Source organism: Mus musculus, chromosome 5 (genome assembly GCF_000001635.26).
Source record: "Mus musculus strain C57BL/6J chromosome 5, GRCm38.p6 C57BL/6J".
In the NCBI taxonomy this organism is placed as follows: domain Eukaryota; kingdom Metazoa; phylum Chordata; class Mammalia; order Rodentia; family Muridae; genus Mus; species Mus musculus.
This window is the reverse complement of record NC_000071.6, coordinates 104,694,082-104,710,660: the sequence shown is the minus strand read 5'-3', so window position 1 is coordinate 104,710,660 and position 16,579 is coordinate 104,694,082.

Genomic DNA, 16,579 nt, shown 5'->3' with positions numbered 1-16,579 from the left:
GTACTCACATAAAATAAATAAATTTAAAAAATATTTCTGTTTCATATTTATAATTTTTATTTTTTAAAATATACAGTTTCATAGTGTGATCATTTATATATGCTTGGCAAAGAGATTGGCACTATGGGCAGGTATGGCTTGTTGGAGTAGGTATGTCACTGTGTGTACATCCAGACCCTCATCATACCAAATTGGAAGCCAACATTCTGCTACCAGCCTTTAAATGAAGATGTAGAACTCTCAGCTCCTCCTAGACTTTGCCTGTTTGGATGCTGCCATGTTCCTGCCTTGATGATAATGGACTGAAACTTTGGACCTGTAAGCCAGCACCAATTAAACACTGCCCCTATAAGAGTGACCTTGGTCATGGTGTCTGTTCACAGAAGCAAAACCCTAACTAAGACTGAAATTGGTACCAGGGACTAGGGTTTGCCTATCACGAGGGTGATACACCTGACCATGCTTTTCTCAGGAAGAGTGTAGATTGGGAGACTTTGGATTTGGAAAGCAGTGGAATGCTTTAAGTTCGGCTTAATACAATATCCTAGGAAGAATATAAATGACTTTTTGGTGATATTCATTTGAACTGTGCAGACCTGGCCCAAGAGGGCTCAGTGGAGAAGAATTTCAGTATGTGGTCTAGAGTCTGTTTTTGTGGTAATTTGGTGAAGAATGTGGCTGATTTTTGCCCTTGTCTGAACAGTCTACCTGAGTCTAAGATACGAAGATTTATATTAAATGGTTTCACAAACAAAGTCTCAAAAAACATCTCAGAAGAGTCATTGTTCTCTGGTTAAGTACCACAAAGAGCATTTTGAACAAGTACAGCAAGCTTAGAAAGGAAAAATATAAAATATATGATACAAGTATTAAAGCTGCACCAGGAAGTAAATTGGAACTGAATCCTACATTCTAGGAGACTATTAAGAGATTAAGAGATATTGGAGTAAGATTCCATCCAGCTAAATTTACATCCAGGCATGGTGGGACACATCTTTAATCCCAGAAGACAAAGCCAAACAGTTCTCTGGGTTCAAGGCCAATCTGGAACAAAGCAGGTTCTAGGGAAAGAAATGCTTAAATCCAAGCATAGTGGTACACACATTTAATGACAGCATTACAGGAGACAGATCACTGCAGATCTCTGAGTTCAAGGTCAATCTACTCTGTAAATTGCAGGAAATCTAAACTTAGGAAGTGATAGTGATGGAAAACAGAAAGCTGATAAAAATGTAATAGAAACAGGGGCCATGTTCCAGCCCAAATAAGCAACAAAACTCAACAGCTTTGGACACGTGGCTCTTGCTATAGAATTAAGAATAGAAAGAACTACTGAGACAATTCATGCTGGTTAGCTGGAGCTAAGACATTAGTGGTGATTAAGAAGAGACTGGAATCACTGAGGTGAAAGCTTCTGGGAAGTGTTTGGTAAGAGCACAAAGATACTCTGTTCCAGAGAGTCAAGATAGTACCTTGTGATACAGCTGTACTTGGTAAGGTGAAAGAGTCGCCAAGGTGATATTGGTTTTGAAGGTCATGAAGACATCATGACGAACAGCTGAGGCTTGTCACTGTGAAAGACCATGGAAGGCCATTGGTGAAAAGTACAGCCTCAGTTGCAGTTGATGGCCCAGGCCTGAAGGGGTCATGAAAAAGTGTTGAGGCTTGGCACCATGAAGAAAGGCTATTTGGTGAACCCATTTTGTAGCAGAAGACCCCAGTGTATTGAAGATACCAGTACCATGGGATGATCACCAAGAACAGCTATGGCAGTGGATCAACCTGAGCTTAGAGTGCTACAGAGCAGAGAAATGAAAAAGTGATGCCAGCCCTTTGGAGGTTCCCAGAAAATAATATGTAGATCTCAGATATGGGAGCATGAAACTGTGAGGTTGAAGGTGCCTTGGAGACCTAAAAATGTTAAAGATGTCAGGGCCATGGGATACCTGCTGAAGACAGCTGGTAACAGGAAGAAGAATCTGCCCAGGAGAAAGAAGTTTATTGTAGTCAACAAAGATCAAAATGGAGTTGGAAAATTGAATATGATAGCTTTGATTTCAGATATGAAATGCAGAGTTTGGATTTGTACAGATGGTTTCCTTTCTTGCTTTGGGGATTACGGTTAAGTGACTGAGTGAGTCTCAGAAGAGACCTTTATCATTGGACTTTTAACATTGTTGATACAACATAGTTTAAAGTTTGTGTGCTTTGGAAGTTGGACTAAATCCATATTTTTATCATAGTGTGTGTAGGTATGGCACGGATAGACTCATGTGTTTTAACGAGGCTATGGGAGCCAGGGAGTGGAATGTGATGGTTTGTATATGCTTGTCCCAGAGATTGGCACTATTTAGAGGTGTGGCCTTGTTGGAATAGGTGAGTCACTGTGAGTGTGGGCTTTAAGACCCTCAATATACCTTCCTGAAAGCCAATATTCTGCTAGCAGCCTTCAGATGAAGATGTAGAACTCTCAGCTCTTCCTGTATCATGCCTACCTGGATGGTGACATGTTCCTGCCTTGATGATAATAGATAACCTATGCACCTGTAAGCCAGCCCCAATTAAATACTGGTCTTTTAAGGGTAGCCCTGGTCATGGTGTCTGTGCACAGAAATACAACTCTAACTAAGACACATGTATAATGCATTTCTGTGATTTCCCGTCCATCCCTCTTCTCTCATTTTCCTTACAATCCATTTAAATATTCTTCTTTACAAGGATCTTTCTTACAGTCACATCTTTGGCCTTGTCTTGTGACCCACAGAGTTTAATCTAGGCTGCCTGTGGGATCCTGGGTTTCAACCTTTCCACTTGAGTCCAATCCATGCTGACCTCTCTCCAAAGATCTGCCAGTAGCCAAAAGTTCAGTAGAATGGGGGGTGGGCCCACTGAGCCCCTCACTGTTCCTTACTGTGCTGGTGAGGTCTCCACTCTTGTGCAGAGAGCTGCGGAGTTGAGAGACAGACCATGGTTTCCTTGGCTGTGCATGAACACAATATTGCATTTCCATTGCTTCTTCTCATCTTCTGGCTCCTGCACCCTTTCTCCCTATATTCCTTAATGCACTGAGCTATATAGGAGGTCCCATAGGTTTCCAGGTTGGAGTTAAACAGTTGGGTGTTCTGTATGTAGCCTGATACTGTGAGCAGACATGAGTCTCTGCATTCACCACAGTTGACAGCACAGGCAACCTCTCTGGCTAATGCTGGCTGTAACATTTCTCCATGAGAATAATTACAAACATTCAGTGGATAGTTTGGAATCACATCTTTTTAAGCAACTGTCAAAAGTTCCTACCCATGAACTAGGAACTTCTAATATCTTAAGCTGTAATAACTGCACATAGGTAATTGATTTGTCCATTTTGGTTGGCTCTGGCTGGAAGGTAATATATTGAGTGTCCTGGGAGTTCAGATTGATGTAAGACATGTATGCTGGGTACGGACATAATCATGAACATGAACATGGCCATGGCCATGGTAAAATGACAAAGGGAGCAAACACTGGAGTTAGAAAACCTATGAAAGAGATCAGGAGTCATAGATGCAAGCTTCGCCAGCAGAATACAAGAGATAAAAGAGAGAATCTCAGGGGCAGAAGATAACAGAGAAAACATTGATACAACAGTCAAAGGAAATGCAAAAAGGAAAAGGCTCCTAACCCAAAACCCCGAGGAAATCCAAGACACAATGAGAAGACCAAATCTAAAGAGAATAGTTATAGAAGACAGTGAAGATTCCCCCCAACTTAAAGGGCCAGTAAATATCTTCAACAAAATTATAGAAGAAAACTTCCCTAACCCAAAGAAAGGGATGCCCATGAACATACAAGAAGCCTGCAGAACTCCAAATAGAATGGACTAGAGAAGAAATTCCTCCTGTCACATAATAATCAAAACACCAAATGCAGTAAACAAAGAAGGAATATAAAAAGCAGTAAGAGAAAAAGTCAAGGAACATATAAATGCAGACCTATCAGAATTATTCCAGACTTCTCAACAGAGACTGTGAAAGCTAGAAGACCCTGGTCAGATGTCATATAGACCCTGAAAGAACATAAATGCCAGCCCAGGGTTACTATACCCAGCAAAACTCCCAATTACCATAGTTGGAAAAACCAAGATATTCAATAACAAAACTAAATTCATACAGTATCTTTTCATAATTTCTGCCCTACAAAGAATAATAGATGGAAAACTCGAGGAAACTATACCCTAGAAAAACCAAGAAAGTGACCTTTCAACAAACCAGAAAGAAGATAGCCACACAAATATAATTCCATCTCTAACAACAAAAATTTCAGGAAGTGACATGAATTTTCATTACTATCTATTAACATCAATGGACTCAATTCCCCCAAAAAAGATATAGACAAACAGACTGGGTACGTAAACAGGACCCAGCATTTTGTTGCATACGAGAAACCCTCCTCAGTAACAAAGACAGACAAGACACTACCTTAGAATAAAATTTTGGTAAACAATTTTCCAAGGAAATGACCCCAAGAAACAAGCTGAAGTAGCCATTCTAATAGAGAATAAAATAAACTTTCAACCAAACGTTATCTAAGAAGATAAGGAAAGGCACTTCATACTGGTCAAAAGAAGAGTCTACCAAAATGAACTCTCAATTCTGAACATTGATGCTCCAAATGCAAGGGCACCCACATTCAGGAAAGAAACTTTACTAAGCTCAAAGCAAACTTTGCACCCCACACAATAGTAGTGGGAGACATCAACAACCCATTCTCAGCAATGGACAGATTATGGAAACTGAACTAAACAGAGACACAGTGAAATGAACAGAAATTATGAACTAAATAGATCTAACAAATATTTATGAAACATTTCATCCTAAAGCAAAAGAATATACCTTCTTCTCAGCACTTCTCAGTACCTTCTTCAAAACTGACCATACAATTGGTCACAAAACAGGCCTATACAGATACACGAAGAATGAAATAATCCCATGCACCCTACCAGAGCACCAGACTAAGGCTGATCTTAAATACCAACAACAACAGAAAGCACACATACACATGGAAACTTAACAACGCTCTACTCAATGATTACTTGGTCAAGGAAGAAATAAAGGAAGAAATTAAAGGCTTTTTAGAATGTAATAAAAATAAAGACACATCATACCAAAACTTATGGAAAACAATGAAAGCAGTACTAAGAGGAAAACTCATAGCTCTAAGTACCTCCCAAGATAAACTGGAGGCAGCTTACACTAGCAGCTTTGACAGCATACCTCAGAACTCTAGAATGCAGGGCATAGTGATTCACGCCTTTAATCCCAGCACTGGGGAGGTAGAGGCATGTAGATTTCTGAGTTGGAGGACAGCCTGTTCAATAGAGTGAGTTCTAGGACAGCCAGGGCTACAGAGAAACCCTGCCTCGAAAAACCAAAAAAAAAAAAAAAAAAAAAAAAAAAGAAAGAAAGAAAGAAAGCTCTACAACAAAAAGAAGCAAATACAAGGACTAGACCATGGGAAATAAGCAAACTCATAGCTGAAATCAACCAAATATAAACAAGAGGAACCATACAAAGAATCAATAAAACCAGGAGCTGGTTCTTTGAGAAAATCAACAAGACAGATAATTCATTCACCAGACTAAGCAGAGGGCACAGAGACAGTATCCAAATTAATAAAATCAGAAATGAAAAGGGAGACATGACAAGGAAATATATCTTAAAATAACTATTCTGTTCATTGAATATTAACAATTGAAAATATTAAAATAATTTTCTTCAAAAATAAATGAATAGAAAAGAAAAATAAATAAAAATAAAAGCACTGACTGCTCTTCCAAAGTTAAATTCCCAGCAACCACATGGTGGCTCACACCGCCTACAATAGGATCTGATGCCCTTCCAGGATGCACTAGGAAGTAACTGGCCAGGAAGAGAGCCCAGAGCCACAGACAGCCATGAACAGTACCTCAAAGGAGAGTCCTGGGTGTCAGGACGGCCAGGCTATCCAAAATAAAGGAAAGTGGGATTCCTAAGAGGTGAACCCCTTAAGTGCTGTCCCCAAGGGGCTAAGCACAGGGTCCGAACAGTCTCACCGATACTCTGAGCTGTGCCAGCTGCCATATGCTTACCCCTATTAGGAAGTTCTCCCAGAAGACAAGACAAGATGTGTGTCCCTTGACCATTTCAATCCCACGCTTTCAGAGGAAATAGTAGAAGATGAGAAAACTCTTTCAAGTACTTCAGATGGTCTGCACATAGTCGTGGGGTCACTGGCTCTGCAGTCTTCCAGATTAGCAAGTCTCTGATGCCATAGTGTCTTAGTTAGGGTTTTACTGTTTTGAATAGACAGCATGACCAAGGCAAGTCTTACCAAAAAAAACAACACTTAATTGGAGCTGGCTTACAGGTTCTGAGGTTCAGTCCATTATCATCAAGGTGGGAGCATAACAGCATCCAGAGCTGAGAGTTCTACAGCTTCATCCAAAGGCTGCTAGTGGAAGACTGACTTCCAGGCAACTAGGGTGAGAGTCTTAAGGCCACACCCACAGTGACACACCTACTCCAACCAGGTCACACCTATTCCAAGAAGGACACACCTCCAAATGGTGCCACTCTCTGGTCCAAGAATATACAAATCATTATATTCCACTCCCTGGCCCTCATAGACTTGTTTAAAAAACAGGAGTCTATGGGTGCCATACTTAAACATAGCATAATGCAAATGCATTTAGTCCAACTTTCAAAGTCCTCATAGACTATAGCAGTCTCAACAATGTTAAAAGTCCAAAGTTCAAGGGCTCTTCTGAGATTCATTCAACTAATTAACTGTAATTTCCAAAGCAAGGCAGGAAACCAGCTGGGCAACCTTCAAACTCTGCATCTCCATGGCTGATGTCAAAGCAGTCTTCAGATCTCCATTCCTTTTTCATCTTTGTTGACTGAAACAAACTGCTTTATCCTGGGCTAGTTCCACTCCCTGTTAGCAGCTTTCCTCAGCATGGCATCTTTAACATTTTTGAGTCTCCAAGGCAATTTCAATGTCACAGCTTCTTGTTTCAGTGTCTGGGATTCCACTTGATCTTTTGGACTCCTCCTAAAGGCTGGCATCACTTCTCCAGCTCTGCGCTCTGCCCTCTGTAGCACTCTAAACTCAGGTTGATCCACTCCACTACAGCTGCTGTTCTTGGTGATCATCCCATGGTACTGACATCTCCAATACACTGGGGTGCTCCACTCTAATGAGGCTTCACCAATAGCCTCTCATAGGCTCTCTTCATGGTGCCAAGCATCAAATCCTTTGCCTGACCCCTTCACACATAGTTAAGTTCAAGAACAATATAGTAGCAGATTAATTTCAAAGGTTGTCTTAACAGTTTCTTTTGCATCTGGCATATGCTGCAGCTGTTCAGTTCTTGCTGTTTCCTGTGAACCAGGCACTTGCTGGTTTATGCAGAAGGACGTTTTTGAGCATGTTTTCAATCGTTTCAGAAAGACCCTCAGAACTGGGAAACCCCCTAACCCCGAGAAATTGATTGATCTATCCCATATATGATCAGACAGGAACCATTTAGCACAGAGTTCTAAATCAGGGAGACTCATCCTCAAGGGCTATGCCCTCCATTTCTTGTAAGCCTTGCTTCAGTCATGAAGCATCTTGCTTGCCATTTCTACATTATACTGATTCAATTACCTGAAGCTAGAGGTCCCTTCTCACATGCCCCCCCCCCACCTCCTTCCCATTGAGTTGAAGTTTTTAATGGAGGCATTTTGGAGAAGTTGCATTATGAAATTTAGGATAATTTTAAATTACAGAAGAGTTTGAGACTTTTTTACCGACAGAACACAGATGGCAAATGAAGAATTTTTCTTTATCCTGGCCCAGGACTTGTGATATCTTTTACATTAAGATTTTTTTTTCTCCAAAATAACTCTCCCATTGTGGTTTCTTGATAACTTTAATAAAGGAAATTTAAAGAGTGCACATTTTAAAGCCTCCCTACCCAAGACAGTGATAAAAAGAACCATGGAGGAGTTGGGGGGACCTGACTGTACATGTCATTTATATTGTGTCCTAAATTACTATGCCATGAGCTATTTTAGTGTTTTGGTGAAATAATAAAATCTGCTCTTTAGCATAATAAAAAATTCTCTGTTTTATTTACATGGTAGTACTCAAAATATGCTTATACTTTTTTATATATTATAGCAATCAATAGAAAATACTTGAGTCAGGCACCTTAGCTGATGTCAAAACTATTCCAGAGATGTGAAGCTACCATATATACTTATACTTATATACAGAATGAAGGCCTAATAAACTTGGAGAGTTTACAGAGTCACACTATGATCCAACTCTGTAGACTTCATGGAACCATTCCTTTTAAATCTATAATGCTGCTCTTCAAAAGGCAAACACATAGATCAAGTATTGCTTCTCCTGAAGTAGAAAACCCCAGCTTCCTAAAAGCACACAGATATTCCAAGGAGATAATGGCTTTGACAACATTTTGCTGACACAGGAGACATTCATGCACAAGAAGAGAAGCACTGGGTCCAGAGAATATCAAGAGTTTCAAGAAGAGTCAGTGAATTTCTGTCTGATCCTGTACTAAGACTTACAAGACAACCACAACTGCTCAGCTACAGGATGTCCCAGCAGCACAGGTGACAGACTGAGCCTTTGTTAGCAGTGGGGGCACAGCAGCATGAAGTGAGTCTGACACTGGTTAGGAAAGGAGCTGCTGCTAAGACCTCTGCCTCAGCTACAATTGCTGCCCTTGCCTCTCCATCCCTGGGACTCTCCATTCCTTTGTATCTCTTAGCATGTAGCAAGTCACAAATCCACTGAAAGAGCAGATTTCTTGCTCTTGAGAGGACAATCTGTGATAAGGAAGTCTGTGGATGGTCTCCTCTGCTTTCGCTTTCCCATCCATGTCCTCCTGACCAAAAAGTGGTAAGGAAGTTGTATTAGAAAGAGGCCAGGCCACACCAGCGAGAGAAATTCTCTCTTCATACAGGTTTTCTTGTCATCAATTCAAACTGACAATTTGCATTATAATTATTTTTTTATTTTGAATATCCATAAAAGATTTTACATATCAGCATATTTTGTTCTAAGCTATATATCAAAATCATATCAATGAAAACAGATGGAGAAAGTAAAGTTATTGTAAGATTAAATCAATACACACTAATTTTATTAAAAATTATATTTTCATTTTGAAAGCATTAAAATAAACAGAGATTTCCTACACAACATACTAAAATATGTTTCTTTCATGGCAGGAAAAAATATCCTGATAGGGCATTTTATACACACACACACACACACACACACACACACACACACAAACACACACCAAAGCAATACTTCTCATGGAAACATACACCCTCTATTCACAGTGTACTTGAGAGACATAATAGGAAAGTTAATTTGCAAAATGTAGAACATGTACTTGCATGGTTAAGGAATCTGGCATGTGGGCTGTATTAATCTTCAATGGATGGCAAACTGGATTAACTTTTTAAAGTACATTTTTTATTGTCTTTTTTTTGTATATTTTTTTTATATTTTTTTATTTTTTCAAGACAGGGTTCCTCTGTATAGACCTAGCTGTCCTGGAACTCACTTTGTAGACCAGGCTGGCCTCGAACTCAGAAATCTGCCTGCCTGTGCCTTGCCTCCCAAGTGCTGGGATTAAAGACATACACCACCACTGCCCAGCTGAGATTTTTTACTGTCATGAGACACATGGTGACACTAATGCAAGTAAAGAGGAAAAAAAAAAAAAAGAAATATTCACACTGAGAAAACTGAACCTAATAAAAGTAATTTGAAATCCCGCTAACGTGATTAAATAACAAATACAATAAGACACCTTTTGACAAACAAATATTGAGAGAAATATTGGTATTACTAACCTAATGAAAGTACAGCAAGATTAAATCTCTGTCCAAATGACTTATTTCAAAATTGATACCAAAGGTGTATTAGGAACTGTGTAGTCAAGCACTGTCCCCTGAAGTACAAGGGGTGAGCAGTTTCATCATTTATGGATGACAGATACTTTTTCCAACTAAATTATAAAAACAACCCTAGTAAGATGTCTAACTCCTCAAGAAATTAATAGCACTCAATTACACAGTCATCATTACAAAATGAACAGCTTTGGAGGGCCCAGAGCAAAGTGTGAATATATGCAATGTTGGGACATGTACCTAAAAATATCAAAATTCTACATTATGTCAAGGTAATTCTTCTTGAATTTAATGTGTGTTCTATGACTCTGGAGTGGTGGCTCAGAGCGTAACAGCAATTACTGCTTCTCCACAGGGCACTGGCTCAGTTATAGTAGGCACGCTCAAAGGGGGATTCATGACATTCTGCAATACTAGTTCTAGTTGATCTGAAACATCCTCTGGCTTGCAGTTCACAGGTCTACATGTAAGCAAAATTCCATAGATATAAAATACAAACAGGTAATAATGTAAGGCTACAGAATTAAGAAGTAGAATGTAAGCAGTTAAAATCAGTGATAAATTAGGTTCATGATATATACTACAGCACTCTGATGATTTCCCAAAGGAGCACAGCATTGTCACTGAAGGCAGAGATATCATTTAAGCAATTGCACAGAAAACAACATAGGACTGGTTAACACACATACCATGAAATAGACTGAAATACTCAAACACTTACTCATTTATATGTATGCTGTGAAATCACAGAGAAACTCGGGACAAATGGCTTATTTATTTAACATATCAAAAGCAGGTGCTGGCTGCTATTACCTGTAATAAAATCCTGTCTCTTCTGAGCACCTCTCATATCCACCACTTCCCTAAACTTGTTTTTGTCACTGACATTTGCTGCCCTACCCATAACTTCCCTTTTTCTGTAAAACCTGTGGGTTCCCATAGAACTTGCTTCTCATACTCTTTCTCCCCACTCATCAATTTAGTTGTGAAAGGATATAAAACTTGAGACCTGTGATTCATGTAATTTATGTCAAATAGCCCAAAGAGTTGTTTGTGAGTTTTGAAACCTGGGGCTGAGAACACAGCGAAACAGGCCAGGACATGCCCGGGCAGGCCCGTCTTTAAGATATTCCTGAGGCTACTTGGCCATAAAGATAAAGACAAATAAAGAGAACGACATGCCGACTGGCCTGGTGCCTCCCTATCTCCTGCCCTTCTGACCTAAGTTAAAAGTTAACAGTCTGCTGATGTTTAAATGGACCAATCATGTGAAACCTCGCCAATTCCTCCCCCAACCCCAGCCCTTTTCTATAAATACCCCTAGCTCCAAGCCTCGTGGTTGAAACCACTGTCTCCTGAGATACGTTTCGACCCAGATCTCCACCATTATGTCTCCACCAAAGGTCGAAACCACTATCTCCTACGTGAGATACATTTCGACCCGGAGCTCCGACATTAAATGGTCGAAACCACTGTCTCCTGCATGAGATACATTTCAACCTGGAGCTCTGCCATTAATCTACCTCCTGTTTTTACATCAAGATGGTCGTCTGTTCGTGATTCTTGGGTGCACACCGAATCAGGAATTGAGTGGGGGTTTCCCCACTAGGTTCTTTCAGTTGTAACTCCTTCAATGATAAACTCAAGTCCAAGTGTACTCTGCACAGCTGAGGCTCGGATGTTTCCAGATGCACATAGTTGTGCTATTGCTCATCCCTTCAATAAAACATTCTTCTCAAACTTGCCTACGAGTGGTCATGCCCTCCTTTTCATTCATCTGGTACCAACACCAGAGGGAGAGCATACAGGACTTCCCATGCAAGGGACTCAGTCTCTCTGAAACAACTTTCTCATATGACTTGCCTGAGGTGTGTAGGTGGCTGGCTTCTCTCAGTCAACTAGTTTGACTCCAAGAGAGTGTGCCTCTTCTCGCCCTGTTCTAACAGTTCAATTCTGGTCATTTATAGTATAAACACCTCACTGGTTCCTGAAGCCTGTTCCACCTCTTGGGAACACATCAAGCAACTCTGAGTCTCTCTGGCTTCTGGATCCTGCTACAATATATGTGGGCAGGAACAAAGGGACATCTAAGACAGTTAACTTGTCTCCCTGTGTTGGAAACCTCTTCTTTCCCAGAGACTTCTTCTACTCCATCTTTTTAATAGACATCTGCTCTAGCTGTTCTGACTGCTAGTCTCTCCTCCTCTAGTGTGAAGTGTCAATTCAGAAGTTCCTATTTTCCTTACTAGTATTACAAAAGTCACACTGGTGTACAAGGATGCCTTCTAGTCCTGCCCACTTAACATGAATAGAGATGACTCTAGTCTGTGACTTGAGACACTTCTCTCCTTCAGGTCTCTTATTCTTCTTGGGGCTGCCCTAGATATAAATTCTAGACACCAGGACATTTATATTTCTGAAATCTTTTGTTGAGCTAATTCATGGGGCTTCAACTTCCTTCCATCTAGGATGTGTAGCCATCCATCTTGATTCTGCCCTCTTGGACAAGTGACCATATCCTTGCCTCCTCCTCTTCAGAGCTACCTGATCTATCTTCACTAGCACCTGGCCTAAGTATTGCAACCCTGTGCTCCTCATTTCTCATTGCAAATTGCCTGCTATGTACCATAAATTCTCAGTGACCCCAACCCCCGAGGCTTCTAGGATATGGGAACCATCACTGGGTGGAGGGCCCTGTATTTTGCTACTCTGTTCCCTCTTCGCTCCATTTGGAAGCCAGGGATATTCTTTAGATCACCCTTAACTTTTACTTCTCCCCTTACCTCACCTACTTCTCACAGGTGTCTTCTTTGTCTCTTCCTTCATGCTCCTGTGGTCCTGGTGTGACTATCTCTTCTGCCTTGGAATCAGAAGATCCTAAAACCACACTTTCTTCCTACAAAACACTTATCCTAATCACAGCTCAAGTAAAGGTTAAAGACTTGCACACTAGATTTACAAGTTATTTCATATGGGAGCCACTCATGTAAGCACATACAAATGATACTCAAATTTCTTATATCTAAACTTTATCTGCTGTAAGCTTTAAAACCTTTTGTCTCTAATTTTTTTGCCTATATCCCCTCTTCTTATTATTATTTATTCTTATCTAATGCAATCTGTTCCAACTGGAAATATCCCTCTTTCTAGCACTCCCAATTCCTCCCCAACTCAACTCTTTCCAAGAATGACTGTCTTACATGTACCACAGGAAAAACTAGGTCTACCAGACACAGTAATGAAACACAAGATTAGATAAAACTAGAACAAGCACAAACCCTTATTTCAACACTTGAGGACAGGAGTACTAAGAGCAGGCAAAAGAGTAAAAGAAACTTTCAGTCCTACTCTCAGTATTCCTCAACACCTCCCACAAACAAAACCACCATCCAGGAACAACACCATATATGCAGTGTACCTAGTGTAGACCTGTACAGGCTCCAAAATTGTGCCTCAATATCTGGGAAACTCCAGGAATCCAAGTCAGGTAATTATGTTGCCTGTGCTTTCCTTGTGCCTTTGAAAACCTCTGGTTTCCACAATTCTTTCTCCCCCTCTTCTCAGCAGTTCCCCAAGCTTATAGACAAAGAAAACAATAGAGACTGGAAACCTAGCTTCTACTGTTTAATTGTGAGTCATTTATATTACTCCCATGCCCTACTGAAGGCAGACATTAATGACAGTTGGACAAGTCACAAAACTATGAAAAGAGCAGAACATCACCATGTTTTTTGTAGGGAAAGAGTTGATGGACAACGGGTAGTAATGTTTGGTTCTAAAGTATGATTCTTGCTTATCTTGCTTCTAGTTTCTGATCAACCAGTGTCTCTCGAGCGCGCCCCCAACTCGCCAGCAAGAACGACGCTGCTACAGGATCCTTCTGCACACATTTATTCAGTCCTGTTTCTTCTTTCTCCATATATCTCCCTTGTTTATATCTCCCTTGTTTATATCTCCCTTGTTTATATCTCCCTTGTTTTTATATCTCCCCTGTTTATATCTCCCTTGTTTATATCTCCCTTGTTTTTATATATCTCCCCCCTAATAGTAATCCTCTCTCGAATAATAATCCTCCCTCTAACCCGGGCCTCTCACTCTTATATACTCTCAGTTCCCATCCACGCACAGCAGGCCACGCCACCTCACCAGGCACGCAGCTTCAGCTAATCAGGGCAGCAGGGGCAAATCTCCACCAAATTGGATTCACCTGTATCCTGGTACACCTGCGCAGCACTCAAGATGTTTGTGTCTTATATGAGGAAGTCAGGTGCAAGTCATATGACTTAGCTGCAGTCCCTGGCGCCTTTGGGACTGCCGCCACACCCGCTCCCCACAATTCCCCCTTTTTTCTTTTTTGGCAGAGAGAATGTCTGTAGATAGCCCCTCGCAACCATGCCCCTTACCCGTCTTTGGGAGACAAACAGCATTGGTTTGATCCCTGTCTTAGGTTGGTGACATGCCCAGGGAGTCTTATCACTGACTACCTCTCAATCATGCCAAGCCACTCCTGGGGAGATTGTGTTTTGCTTGCGGCAGGTGCATCAAAAGGCCAGGATGTTAATTAATCTATGGCCAGATCTTAATTGCTGCAAGCAAGCCTCATGGGTGAAGGTAGAGGTCTGATCCCCAGTGTGCAAGCATAGGGGCCCTACACAAAACCATCTCTTAGGCTCATCACCCAGAGAGGTCTTGGCCAGCTCCCGTGTCGTTTTTCCTGAGGGAAGGGAACTAGGACACTGAACCTTCATGCAATCAGACATGCCTTCCACAGGATGCCAACAGCAGCTATCCTCTGTGCAGTGCTTAGCCTCGCACCCCACGGCATAACGCAGCATAATTTCTTTTAGAGCGGCAAACCGAATCTGAGGAGATTGTCCCGCCTCCACTGCAGCAAAAGCCTACGCTACCATGGCGAAAGTGCGGGCCGCACACTCTGCACCTAACACATGTGCCAAACACAAAAAACACACACACTATAACAAGCATACATCCCAGGGCTCTCATCCCCGCTCATCTTCCCTGAAGCAAGGGATAGATGGCCAGAGAGGCTATCTCTTTAAGGGGAATTCAGGGATCAAAAAGCGTGGAAAAATTTGAATGTCATGTCGAGCTGGTATCGGCTTCTGGAACACCGAAAGGATCTCTCATCTCGGCTCCATCCTTTGTGCTTGTGGGATCATCCACCACATCCACAGGGGCAACTGGATCAGGAGCCTCATTCTTGTAGCGTCTCACCAATCTCTCCAGCACCCAAAGAGGTTCCATCTGGTCCTGTGGAAACACACAAACAGACCCTCTCGCCCACGTCAACACCTGATCCTGTCGATCCCCAGGGGAGATGGACACAATACCTCGTGGTAATGAGACCATAACCTCAATCACCTGTGTGACCATCTGGGGAGTCAATACGAGAGTCAAGTTTTCACTAGCTTCCCCTCTGTTAGGCAATGGTTTCCGTGCCCTTATGGCAATCTGATTTACCTGCTCAAACACCTGCAGTGGATATCCTGTTTGTTGTTGTGCAAATCGACCTTGACCAAGCAGCATATCCCGATCCCATGCTGGATTTCCTGCAACAGCGTTAGCAGCTGCCTGTTCGCTTGCAAATTCGATAAGAAAGGCTTTCCAATCTAAATACTGCCCCGGTGAAAGGCATGCCTTCACCAAGCCTGCCCAATCGGACGGCGTCATGCAGTGTCTATTCAAGGCCTCCACCTGAGCCACAGTATAGGAAGCACTCAGGCCGTATGTCCGCACAGACTCAGCCAAATTCTTAATTACCTTGAAATCCAGAGGCTCATGATATCTCTGCCCTGTTTGGTCAGTGAAAACAGGACATCCTAGCAAGGAGAGTCTAACCTTTCTCCAAACCTCCGGACAGAAGGTCCACTTATAGGCGGCTGCTGAGGAGGCATAGGGAGGAGGCACAGAAGCTAATTCGCCTTCCTCCTCCACCTCGGCTTTTTTGTTTCGTCCTTTCTGTTCACCTGATTTTACTGTGTCTTCTTTCTTTTTCCTTTTTCTTTTTAAGCCCTTCTCCTTTTCCGACATACTTTCTTGTTGCTCTGTAAGGATTTTCTGACCTGTCTTGACTGCCTCTACACACAGTTTCAAACAGTAACAGAGTCCATATATCAGAACAAACAAGACCAAAACTATGAGACCTACCCACAAAGGGTCAATGGGAGAAAAAAGCATAACTACACAGCGAGGATCTATTGATCACTACACTGAGGTTATCATAGTTCCTTAACTTGTCCCCAAACCAGGAACCTTAACTTGTCCCAAAGCCGGGAACCTTAACTTGTCCCAAAGCCGGGAACCTTTCGTTACCTTGTGCCTGCTTCCTGGCAACTTTATGCTTGCCTCTATTTTATCCGAGGTCCTTCCCAAACTCCTGGGTTACTTTATGCCTACTTCCTGGCAACTTTATGCTCACCTCTATTTTATCCGAGGTCCTTCCCAAACTCCTGGGGTCGCAAGTTTCACTCACCGTGAACTTACCCTGCCAGCAACCACTGACTGCTGAAAGTTCTGAACTCGGTGGGGGAGTCGGTTCCCCGTACGGGCCACCAATTGTCGCGCCTGCTCTCGACCAGCAAGAACGACACGACCACCAGTCC